This window comes from Sinocyclocheilus anshuiensis, unplaced genomic scaffold, assembly GCF_001515605.1.
Source record: "Sinocyclocheilus anshuiensis isolate Anshui unplaced genomic scaffold, SAMN03320099.WGS_v1.1 scaffold310, whole genome shotgun sequence".
NCBI lineage: Eukaryota > Metazoa > Chordata > Actinopteri > Cypriniformes > Cyprinidae > Sinocyclocheilus > Sinocyclocheilus anshuiensis.
The window spans coordinates 30,359-43,233 of NW_015547638.1; the positions used below are offsets into that span (position 1 = coordinate 30,359).

At 41.7% G+C, this 12,875-nt stretch overlaps 1 long non-coding RNA gene across 1 annotated transcript in view; it reads right to left on the minus strand.

The window, feature by feature from the left end:
* Positions 1-2,634: 2,634 nt before the first annotated feature.
* Positions 2,635-12,875, minus strand: part of LOC107701836 (uncharacterized) — an 11,491-nt gene continuing 1,250 nt past the window's right edge. Inside the window, exons 2-3 of the long non-coding RNA XR_001635689.1 lie at positions 5,827-5,835; positions 2,635-2,646 (exon numbers count right to left, since the gene is read on the minus strand). This is a non-coding gene — a long non-coding RNA (uncharacterized LOC107701836). The remainder of the gene's footprint in view (positions 2,647-5,826; positions 5,836-12,875) is intronic.

Consider the following 12,875-nt stretch of genomic DNA (forward strand, 5'->3'; position numbering starts at 1 on the left):
CGTGTATTTGGCTTAAAAGCAAGAGTGTATTATAATAGATGATGGCTAAAGGTGGTCAGAGGTTTAGCGAGTCTGAATGGATCCATATAGTAGGTTTAGTGGTCTTTGGCGTCTCCCTGTGGTCCTGTTTGGTATCGCAGATTGACTTGTGCTAATTTGTATTGAAGACTTTTATTTAATTATTGATTGATTGATTGATTGTGGCACTATACATACAATGTGAATTATTAAAAAGTACTTATTTATTTAATATAAATAAATGAATAAATAAGGGGGGGGGGGTTGTGTACCGGCACTTCTTTTTTTCCACTTCAAGCACTGGTTTTATCATCTCCAAAGATATTAATTTTCTTCTAGATAATTCTGTCCTTTCTTGCAAAGTTTATCTTTTTCTGGTTTAGAGGTTTATGGCTAGCAGTATGGATCAGAGTCAGAAGAGGCTACTGCTGCAACACGGCCTTGGTTCATCTTATGAATGAGGCTATTGAAAACCATTGTTCTATTACACCACCCGTTTTAATATCCTCAACCGCTCAGCAAGAACTAGGGCCATCAGATTCATCTGTTTGTAGATACCACTCCATCCTTCCCCCAGGCTGGATGCAAAAGGAAAAGATCCAGTAACCTCTTGGACTTCCTGAAGTTGGAAGAGGAAAAAGATGCAAGAGAGAGCAGAAGTGTAGAGGAGCATTTCCTGTCCATGTTTGTTTGATCGATTGATTCTTAAACTGTTACAATAATTGTACAAAACATAATAATGTTTCATAAAAGGAAATATTTATTAATGAACTCAAGCATGTCTTGTAGTTGTTATTTCTTAATATTTTAAATAAAGTGATGTGAATACAATTTTAAAATATTAACTAACAACATTTAAATTCAATAAACTACTCTAAAAATAGTGGTCGTTGGCCAATGTTGGACTGACATTGAGTGTCTATCAGCTCAGTTTGTATGGTGTGTTTTGCACTATTTGTTTTAGGTGGATGCCATCAGGGGCTTTTTGGCCCCTTTTTGAATGACAAATATAGGCTACTGTCACCTTTCAAAATAGATAGTTATTTCCTCTCAGGTAGTCATAGAACTACAAGCTAGACGTTGGTGTGGTGTACAAAAGACCAGGAAACAGAGAGTTCTTTTTGGCAACTCTCTGCTCATTTGTTTACTTCAGATATCAGCACTTAACTAACTTTTCTTACAACAGAACAGAACAAGCTTCTCCAACAGAGACAGACCTTTTTAATCGAACGCTTCTCTCTAGACATGCATAGTGATAACTGAGCAATCAAACACCCTACGGAACACTACATCACCCCCCCTGTGGCTGAGATGGGAAGATGGGACCTTGAGGCAAGGTAAAGTCTGGGCCTGTGCTGACAGCCTGAGGTGTTCAGGCATCCTGCTCCACTGTAGGAGTGGTCTAAGGCAGGGTGTTGCTTCTTTGTGCAGCATCTTGACATGGTGCTGGCATTTTACAAAGACAGCCAGAGTGCCACCGGGTACCATCGTTCAAAAGGTAAGATGCCGGGCCAAGCTGGCGGGTAATTCTCAGAGGAGAGGACCAGAATGATGCCAGTTTGTTTCCCCTGTGAGGCCTACAAACCCTAACCCAGTCATTTACGGCAATGTCCCGCACTTTGGCATGCTTACGTTTCTCGAAATGTCTTTTTAAACGGGGCTGTTGGCAAGAGACAGAAGCTTTAACTCCTGGGGGAGGCTTCAGGGGCACAGGTGGGCGGAGCCGAGCAAGCGGCAAATTGAGCTCCCTACCCAGCATGAGAAAAGCAGGGGAAACACCCATGGTGCAATAATGAGAGGCCCTGTAGTGCAGCAAGGTGAGGCGACTGGTCTGACTGAAAGGACACCCTTGGGCCAGGTGTGCTCTGAGAACAATTTTAAGGGCTGATGAAACCGCTCCATGCCACTGTTAGCCTGGGGGTGATAAAGGGCTGTGCGGATGTGTTTAATACCCTTACTCTCCAGGTAGGATTTGAAGTCGCCTGAGATAAACTGAGGGCCATTGTCTGTTGTGATTATCTGTGGTAGGCCCCAGCGTGAAAACAAAGAGTCCAAAAAATCCACAATGACCTGGGAGGTGACAGAACCCATAGCAGTCAATTCAGGCCATTTGGAGTGCAAGTCATAAACTACAACTAGGTATCGCTGATTGTGGGGAACCCCGTGAATCTCACCACAAATATCCAGCTGTAAGTGCTGCCAGGGTTGAGAGGGCCAGGCTAAGGGCCGCAGGGGTGGTGGAGGTGTGTGGCCTGTCTTACCACTCGCGAAGCAGACTGAACAGTCCTTGACCAGTGCTTCAATCTCCCTATCTATTCCTGGCCACCACACCCGGTCTCGGCAGCGCTGTTTGAGCTTCACTATGCCCAGGTGGCCCTCGTGCGCCATTGCTAACACGCACGCACGAAGGGACCCTGGGACCACAGTGCAAAGCCCACGAGCCACGCAGACATCATTCCAAAAGGACAGCTCATCTTTGCCCGGGGAAAAAGCAGCTAGTTCTCCAGATACATCTGATGGCCAGCCACCCCGGATGTAAGTGCGGTGCTGTGAGAGGATAGGGTCCTGGTCGGAGGCTGTTTTGAGCTCCTGTAGTGACACTACATCCTGCAGGGGAATGTATAGCACCTGAATAATGTCAGTTTCAACATCACTACTACCTGTGGATGTATTTTCAGCAGGAATGGAGCAGGACAAAAGGTTGGCTACCACATTGTCACGCCCTGGGGAAAATTGCAGACTGTAATTATACTGCCAAAGATGATCGTACCAGCGATGCAGTCTCAGTGGTTTGTGGCCCGTTCCTGATGTCACGAGCAATGTCACCAGGGCGTGATGGTCCATCCTCAGGGTGAAATGGCAACATATAGGTACAAGTGCCATCTTTCGCATGCCCAGACACATGCTAGCGCTTCTCGCTCCCCCACTGAATACCGTTGCTCCGTTGGGTTAAAGGCGTGAGAGGCAAAGGCTATGGGCTTTTCGACACCATTCTGTACTTGTGAAAGCACAGCACCAATTGCTGTGGCAGATGAGTCGTAGGTGACCAGAGTGTCACAAGAGGTGCTGAAATGCGCTAGCACTGGTGGTGATGTAAGCTGAGCATTAAGTGTATGCTCAGCCTCCATACACGCTTGAGTCCATACCCAGGGTTAATCTTTCTGCAATAATAAAAATAATAAAAAGGGGCTGTAGTGGCTGAATACTGGGGAAGAAACTTCAAATAATAGCCTGTCATTCCCAGAAAGGAAGCTACTTGTGCTGGCGAAGCTGGTTCGGGGATGGACTGAATAGACTCCACATTGGAATGAAGCGAATGAATGCCCTCTGCCGACAATTTGAATCCCACAAAGTCAATGGTTGGCACAGCAAAGAGACATTTGTCACCATTGAGAGTCAAGTGCTGCTTGGCTAGTGCATCAAACACATTACTTAGGCACTCGTCATGGATCTGCCTAGTTGCCCCATGCACAACCCCATCATCCAGATAAATGACCACACCTGGTATGCCAGCTAACACAGAAGTCATTATTTTCTGGAAGCGGGAAGGGGACGGAGCTAAGGCCAAACCACATTCTGGTATAGCGAAAGACCCCCGTGTGTGTCACAAAAGCTGTCAGGTTCCTGCTGCTTGGATGTAAAGGCACCTGCAGATACCCTTCTCTAAGGTCCAACTTGGAGAACACTGTAGAGCCATAGAATTGGGCTGTGAGTTCCTCTGCAGTCGGCAGTGGATATTGTCAGGGATTACTGCCTTGTTTACATGCCACAAATCCACACATATACATAGGGCACCTGATTTTTTTGTAGCCACCACCAGATTTGAAACCCAGGGCGAAGCGTCCACAGGCTCAATGATACCTGCGTCTTGCAGCCTCTGCAGTTCGGCTGTCAACCCATCACAAAGGGCCAGGGGAATGCGATGTAATGGTTGAATAACAGTGGTGACAGTGGGATTGAGGAGAGGTTGATAGTTGAATGTGGTGAGGCAGCCCAGCCCTTCGAACAGTACTGGCCACTGTTGCTGCCAGGTTGTAGTCACAGCCAGAATAGCAGCCCTCCTGAGCACACCAACGTGAACCCCAAAGCAGCGAACAGATCTAGCCCCATCAAATTTGCTCCCTTTTTTGCCACATGGAATACAAACGAAGGGAGTGTTTTTTTTCACGTGAGCTCAGTATTTCTATTTTGGAGTTGCCATACCAGTAGAGGGCGCACCCAAGGGAAGTGAGTTAAAAACTCTGTACGTATCGGCATTCAGAGGAGATACACTAGCTCCTGTATCTAAGAGCAATGGGACGCACACATAATTTAAAGTTACAGCACATGATTTCAATGTTGCCAGTCCTGATGTCACATTATGAATAATGGTGGGTATAGACTGGGCTGTGCGTGTCTCTGATCTGGTGGGGGCTGATCGACAGACATTGGCAAAATTATTTTTTTTTGTTGTGGCATGTTTGGCCCCGGGCTGGGCAGTTATGAGCCCTGGTGTTATGAGAGTGAGATCTAGAGTTACCACAGCATTGCTGTTGTTGTGGTTGCATGCGCTGTTGCTGTGTGTTTTTTAATGTAGGCTTTTATTCATATGTAAACATTGTGAGATAGCTAGTTATAATGGCAATTAAACAAAGTGTTGCTCACTCTGTGTATTTTTGATTTTAGAGTTGGGTAATTTTGTTGCAGTAGCACGAGATAGCTTGATTTAAAACTTTGAATTGAATAAAAAATGACAAGGAGGCTAAGCAGTTAATAATAAAATAAGAACAGATAAAGAAATTACTAATGATAGCACAAATAAAATATAATGATAGGCCTACAAATGAAATAAATTGCTTTTTAGTTTTTCAGGTAGGTCTAACACACAGTAGGGCTATTAAGAGATTATTATTAATTTTTTTTTTTACCAATTATCCAAATGTTTAATCCTAGAAAGCTATTATTATCAGAGGACACGTGAGCATAACGGTTAGCAGATCAATGAATGAGAGGGCAGTGTTACCAGAGTTGCCCATTTACCACACCTTGTTACAGCACAGTAGGGCTATTGCAAACAGAAACAATACTGTACTACATAGAGGTTTCCTGTCAGCTCAATTTTTGAGTGGACTTTGATGTTCCGATGAGCATGAACGGTATATAAGTGGAGCACTCACATGGGCCGTAACCCAGCAAACATTTGGACGTTTAATGACCGTTGAAAAGACGTCCCTCCGACACGTCGACTGAGTAGAGCACACACACACGCATAGAGCGGGATACAGAGCGTCACACCACGTGAAAGTGAAACCTGAGCGGTGAACAATTTTTCGGCAGCTGGAATTTCAGTGCATCTCTAATTATTGGCGACATCAGAAATGGATATTATATAATAGCTGCTTTTTTGAACATTTTAGCAATTTAAGTGAAACCTGAGCGGTGAACAATTTTTCGGCAGCTGGAATTTCAGTGCATCTCTAATTATTGGCGACATCAGAAATGGATATTATATAATAGCTGCTTTTAAAACAATTTTTTTTTAGCAATTTAAAAATATTAAAAAAAGATTTTTTTACACGGCACCCTTCTCTCGACAGACGGCACCCCGGTTGGGAAACACTGCTCTAGACAATGATAAATCATCACATTCCAATAATAGAACTTCCCGAATTTTCTCACTATTTGTGTTTTCAATTAGTTGATCACGAATCATTTCGTCACGCAGCCACCCCAAATTTACAGGAGTTGGCCAGTCCTCTTAGGTTAGCGACGTACTGATGAACTGACTCACAGGAAAGCTGGTGGCGTCGGCTAAATATGAACCGGCACAGCAAAACACTCTGTGGGGCACCGAAATACTTATTCAACCGAGTCACGGCCTTGTCATAAGTGGTGTCGTTGTCAGCGTTGAACGTCCCGAGCACTCGCTGTCCTTCTACACCCAGACAGTGTTGCAGCAGCGCCTTTTTTCTGAGCGCGCTCACTTTAGTAAGGCCCGCTGTGACAAGATAGGTTTCAAAAGACTGCAGCCAGCGGGACCACGGAGCAGGAGGCTCGCCACGGAGTGCGAGGAAAGGTGGTGGTATAGAGCAATCAGCCATCCTCGTCGCCAAAATGTGGTGTACAAAAGACCAGGAAACAGAGTTCTTTTTGGCAACTCTCTGCTCATTTGTTTACTTCAGATATCAGCACGTAACTAACTTTGCTTATCACAGAACAGAGCAAGCTTCTCCAACAGAGACAGACCTTTTTAATCGAACGCTTCTCTCTAGACATGCATAGTGATAACTGAGCAATCAAACACCCTACAGAACACTACAGCTGGCTGTAGTTGACTTTGCTGCTAATGTTTTGATGGGGATGTGGTGTATCACGGCATTTACTGTAATGTCATTAATATTTCATCAATATCGCAGCAGCTACTCAACTTCTCCCTTTTTATGGAAGATGTTTTATTAGTACTTTACAGATAGACTCGCATGCCCTATGTATCATTGCCAATGGGACACTGAAAGTTCTAGCTACAGCTCTGCAGGATGTTTCACGGACAAGCTAGAAAAAAAATGAAGATGAGTGGTCCTTCCCCATCCATGGTCCCTTTCTATCTGCACGAGTTAAAGGAAATAATTTAAACCTTCCCCTGTTAAATGGAAATCAGGATTGGTCTCCTCTCATATGTCTTCAGAACAGGCACAATCCTATTTATTCTTTTGTGTATTCCAGGATTTTGGGATCATTTACCTGCATTTAATAAGGCTGCGCTCAGACCATCCCTGCTGGTTACTGGGATAAAAACCTGGGTTTATTTTATGATGACAGACTGAAAATATCAATGGGTGATCAATTAGTTGCTGAGTCAAGTATTCATTTATACCAGTGGGATTTAAGGAAGGTTAGAGCCAGTGGCGTTGCGCAAACTCCGCAGCCCCCCCCCCCAATTGTAAATTTTTTTACAATTTATTTTGCGTTAAAACTATTTACTGCATCTGTAACAATGATTTATTTGTATTTTTTTTACAAATGAGAATACAACGAAATCATGACTTTTTTTTTTTTTTACATTCAAGCTACCCATAAAAAGCATCTAGTGAAAGAATGCAATGAAGCATTTCACCTTTAAAAACGTCCAAAACGTCCCTTTCTCCTAGCATTTTTCTGCGCAAAGTCCTTCACAATGTCTGATATGTCCATCTGACGCGCGCGCTGGCTTTCAATGCTGAGAATCGCAAGTTCGGAAAGCCTGTCCTGACTCATTGTGCTTCTCAGGCAGGTTTTTATTAGTTTTAGTTTAGAAAAAGACCACTTGCCACTGTCACAGGCAGGGCCGCATTAAGACCGCACTGGGCTCCGGGGCTATGACTTACTGCAGGGCCCCCCATCACAATAATGGTCCCACCCGTCCCACCCGCAAATTACGCCTATTCATATAGCCTAACAAATGCTTTATCTTTAACTATCAACATTCATTTAAGACACAAATAACTGTGTTTACGAGGATACTCGCAAAGACGCTTGTTTGATTAATGGCTGCTTAACATTAATGTAAAAGTGTTAGAGAAAATGCCATTGTCATAGACTCAGACTTGACCACATTCTACTATTTTTATTTTCTTGTTTGAATAGTAGCTGTTTAACAAATGGAATAATTTTTTTTTTTAAATGTAGTATTCACAATAAAATATGTGGTAAATTAGAACACTCAGCTGGCGACTCACCTTCCTCGCACGGCGGGCGACTCACTCTCCTCAGCTGGCGACTGACCCTCCTCACACGTGCACAATGGGTGTGTGATTATTTTATATGCAGGCTTATACTTAAATTATGCAGCAACACATCTTATAAACATCCAGAAGATGACACATTTAGACGTCCAGGGACGTGCAGAAAAGACGTGTAATTCACGGACAGAAGACGTCAAAGACGTCGGTTCAATTTTCATTTTGGATATATTTTCCAACCATGACGGGACGTGTCGGAGGGACGTCTTTTCAACGGTCATTAAACGTCCAAATGTTTGCTGGGTTACTTTGGATCAAATCGAGGATTTTTTGTTTGAGACCCTCTGCAGTTTGATCCGTGATATTCTGGAATCCCAGAAAACTCTCATTGACTTCAATGCCGAGTGGATTATCATTTTCATTTGTGCGAACGGTAACGTAGCCTATCTGAATATTTGGCTGAGTTGATCGACTTTGCTGATATCCTGAGTAGTGTCCATTATGATTGAATACAATTCTGCCTCCTTTATCTCAGACACAATTTGGTCGTGCACCTTCCGAGATAATAAAGCAATCAATTCATTCTGAATTTCTGGGCTTAAATAATTGATGTGTCTTTTTTTTATCCAGTAACTCTCGCAACACTGGGTCATAACGGGCTAACAATTCAATCACTGACAAAAAGTTCCCATTGTTTGGTTCATACAATTTTTCATTATGCCCTCTGAATGCCAGATTACATGAAGCTAAAGTCAGAGTGACGTCAGTAATTCTAGTGAGCACCTGGGTCCAAAAATTAACCTGACTCTTGTATTCGCTGTCAATTTGTACATCAATGGAAAGGTCGTTTTTCCACATATCATATGTCACGCAGGCTGCTATATGAGCATGTGAAGATTAGAGCCCGATCGATATATCGTTTTGCCGATATTATCGGCCGATATGAGCCTGTAAACGGAGCTCAGAAACTGCAGCGCAGTTTTGTTGTTTTTGTTTTTGTTTTTGTTAATGTATTAATTATTTAAGTGAAACATTTCGTGCAGGCCTATTTATTTTCTTCCTTTTATATATGTAGTTTTATTCAGTTTTTCTCCCTTCACTGAAGCGCGGCAGGTGCGTGATGATGAGACAATGAATCCCCCAGTTCTGTTGTTGTTTGTGCTGCTATTTGCACTGAACCCCTGAAAAGAGGGGGGAAAATATCTGTGGTATTTTTAATGGTCACTAAATCTAATTTAACATTCTAGTTTTTTCGGTTAATGGTTAATCATCGGTTAATGAGCATCAGTTGTCGGTCAAGAAAATTACCAAAATGAACAACCCTAACATTTTGGGGGGGGCCCCCCACCACGCGGTGCCCTGCGTGCCCGTCCGCTACACCACTGGTTAGAGCCTAGAATTATTTGCAACAGATGCTGGAGGCCCAATGAAGTCAGGAAGCTGTAAGTGGTGAAAAAAGTAAAGTACTTTGCCTTGCACTGTCTTGCTTCGCCAGATATTGTTGCAGACATTAACTCAACTTATCCACGAGAGAAGCTCTGTTATTCAAATCCTCTTGCCAAGTGAACTGGATTGGATTGGAAACGGGGGATGCCAGGGGAAGCTTGGTTGGAACTACATTCTGAGCTAGGAGAAACATTATCTTTATTTGCTTGATCTCCACAGACAAAAACTTTGCTTTCTCTTGGGTTGCAGTAAGAGAAATTCTTTGTGACCCCTCCAGATGGCTTGAATCCTTTGGCTCATGTAAAGATTGTCCTTTAATAAAGTAATAAGGATTAATAAGGATTTAACTGAATCACAATGTAATCTTGGTTCCATCTAGAAGACCTTACAATCCTTAATGACGGTTTAGGTTCCACATAGTTCTCTTTAGACTCCATTCCAGCAGCCTCTCTAGCTTGAAAGACCATGTGGAAAATTGGGGAGGTCAAGAGGTTAGGACAGGACAGATAGTGTTATCCATTAAAACACATTGAGGATTCATCCTTCTTTACCATAGGTGGCATTTGCTCAGATCCACAAACATCCATAACCTGTTTGTTGACGTTGAAAATATTGAAAATACTGGAAAGAAGTGTGTGTGTAGTAATGGCTAACCAGCAAGATAACCTGCTTGTCTGATCCTACACCCAAAAGCTACTATAAGCCAGACAGACAGACATGATAAAAATGGAATCGGTGGTCTTCCATCTCCACCCAAACTGCTGCTTCACATCTGTTTCGTTTCATAATTCTCTGCCAGATGATGTTTAAATAAGCAACACAATCAGTGTGCCCATTGAGTTCTGTGTTTTTGTCAATTTACCAGGTTTTGTTTTGTAGGAAATTTGGAGACAGGCACCAGGTTGCCAAAACCAGTATTGAAAATACTGGAAAGAAGTGTGTGTAGTAATGGCTAACCAGCAAGATAACCTGCTTGTCTGATCCTACACCGAAAAGCTACTATAAGCCAGACAGACAGACATGATAAAAATGGAATCGGTGGTCTTCCATCTCCACCCAAACTGCTGCTTCACATCTGTTTCGTTTCATAATTCTCTGCCAGATGATGTTTAAATAAGCAACACAATCAGTGTGCCCATTGAGTTCTGTGTTTTTGTCAATTTACCAGGTTTTGTTTTGTAGGAAATTTGGAGACAGGCACCAGGTTGCCAAAACCAGTCCTCTGGGATGAAATCTCTGTGATGACCTAATTTTGCACTTCTCTCATGGCACAGTGTAAGGCTAAGGTCATATGATGGGACTGGCTATCCTTGTTGAAAAAAAAGCATATGCTGGTTAGATATGTTTTGAAGCATGTCAGCTGGTTTGAGCTGGTTTAAGCCGGTCCCTAGTTGGTCATGAGCTGGTTTAAGCTGGTCCTAAACTGGTCTTAGGACCAGCTCAGGACCAGCTTAAACCAGCTCAAACCAGCTATCATGCTTCAAAACATACCTAACCAGCATATGCTGTTTTTTTTCATTAAGCATGTCAGAGGAGAGAGTTCTCTTTCCAAACTGTTGCAGCTTGTAAAATATAAAGTGGAAGAGTGTAAATGAGCAGTGTAAAGTACAATGTAAATGCTTATCAATTTGCCCCATTTTGGTTTTACAGTATTTGTGTTAAACAAGCTTCTAGAAATATTATGTTCAGGATACTGACACACCAGTGCTCATTGATTTGGTTTACTTTCACATATATTTACTTCTTTCACAGATAATTCCTTAGGTTTGCATACTGGTGGCCTAAAGTATCAAAGAGTCCTGTTCTGTCTGTCATTAGTCCCACATGTTAGATCGAGTCTCCAGGTCTGATAGGCCCAGATGGCATATCCATTTTGTCTGGTATCCAAACAACTAGTCAGCAGTTTTGTTGATACCCAAATCCAATTAACATCAAGTCTTGTCTGGTACCCAAAACTGTATTAACAGTCTTCAAGCCAAGAGTTGACTGATTAAAGCCAGAGAAGAGCAGAAGCAGGAGACGAAGTAATGATGATAAAAAAAAGTTTATTGAATAATCTTAGTTGTGTATATTTCAATGCTTGGACTTTGTCTGACCAGCACAAATCCAACAAGTAGCGTTATACAAACTGCTTCACAACAACATCCTATAAACCTTGAATTTTCCATAAACATTTCCTCTTATCTCTTATTCATATAGACAAAACAGTTCATGAAACTCCACAATCATAAGATGAAACAACAATGAAAATGCATAAGCAAGGAAAATAAGAAATGTAAAACATAAAAAGTATCAATGATTAAATCAATGATCAAATAATAAAAATAACATGATATAAGGATAATGATAAATGATAAAAATAAGCAAATGAGAAGTTAGATAAATGGCTAATGATTATAAATTATAATGTGAATATACTGTATGAATAAATTATTATAAATGAATAAAAACATATACACAAATACAACAAAAATGTATGATTGCTCTTTTGATGTAATACACAGTTTGCATTTAAGAATCCTTAGATCCTTTACACGGGTTTTTAGCAGATGTTTAAAAGCAGTTTTTCCCTGTTGTGAAACAGGCATAAGGACATCGCCCTACAAGGATTATACATAATAATATACTCCTCTTCATGTGAATAAGTGAACAAAGGTTCCTACTTGATGTTAAATTTTTCTTAGGACTTTTAATATACAGTTCAGCTCCCATAGCTCCCATAGCACACAGAATATTTAGGTTTCAACATAGACTCCCTCTCTTATCGCGTCACAGAATGGCATCTTTTACAGAGTGTCTTAATTGCTTTCAGTTTTGGAAAGTTCTCTCATACAAACTTTGCCTCCATCTGCTAGGACTCAAAGTTACAAGAATTTATGTGGTGTACAAACATCTGAGTACTTTATTCCTCTGAGCACTGTACGAATCATGCCTTTGGCTTTTGTCCAGATTACAAAGCTACCAGTTGTTCATAATATGCCTCTTTGAAAAGAGTTTATTAAATGAAACAGACTCGCACTCCACAATTTCTCATATAGTCAGAGATGGATTGGACATGCAGTAACATGAAAGTGTCACAAGAGCAATGAAATCATTCGATTATATAGTCAGTGTGACAGTGTGTCATGGTTTACTGCAGTTCTTAACCCTTTATACGAAATGGGCTTTAAAGTACATCTTGTGATCTTGTGAAAGCTAGTGAGGAGAAAATAAAATAGTTTTGCTCACACAGTGATTCAAATTTTTATGCCTTTGAACAACCTCTAACTTGGCTAGGAAATTTGACAATGCAAGATGGTAATGACATCTGCACACCTCCTAGGGACACTGTGAATATTCAAATAGTTAAACCATATATTAGAAAATTAAGAAAAAAATAGAGTATATTAAAACTTTAACCTTCGCAAATGCCCTATACACTCATCACAGCCTTATGATTATTCTTATACTTACAATAACTTACTATATTATCTGGGACTTGAGACTCTGCAAGTTCGGCATCTTGAACACCAAATTTCTCCATCGTGTAAAAGCACCACTGATGTTTAACTATGTTTGTTTGGCATATTTTGCCTTGCTCTTCTGTAACCAAATAGGAATTTCTTTTGACATTTAACACAGTAACCATGGTGCCACACCAGCTAAGCACCCTCTGGCTCTGCCTGCTACAGTAGCCCGAAGCTCTCACGGTTGAGCTGGAAGGAGCGAACCGCT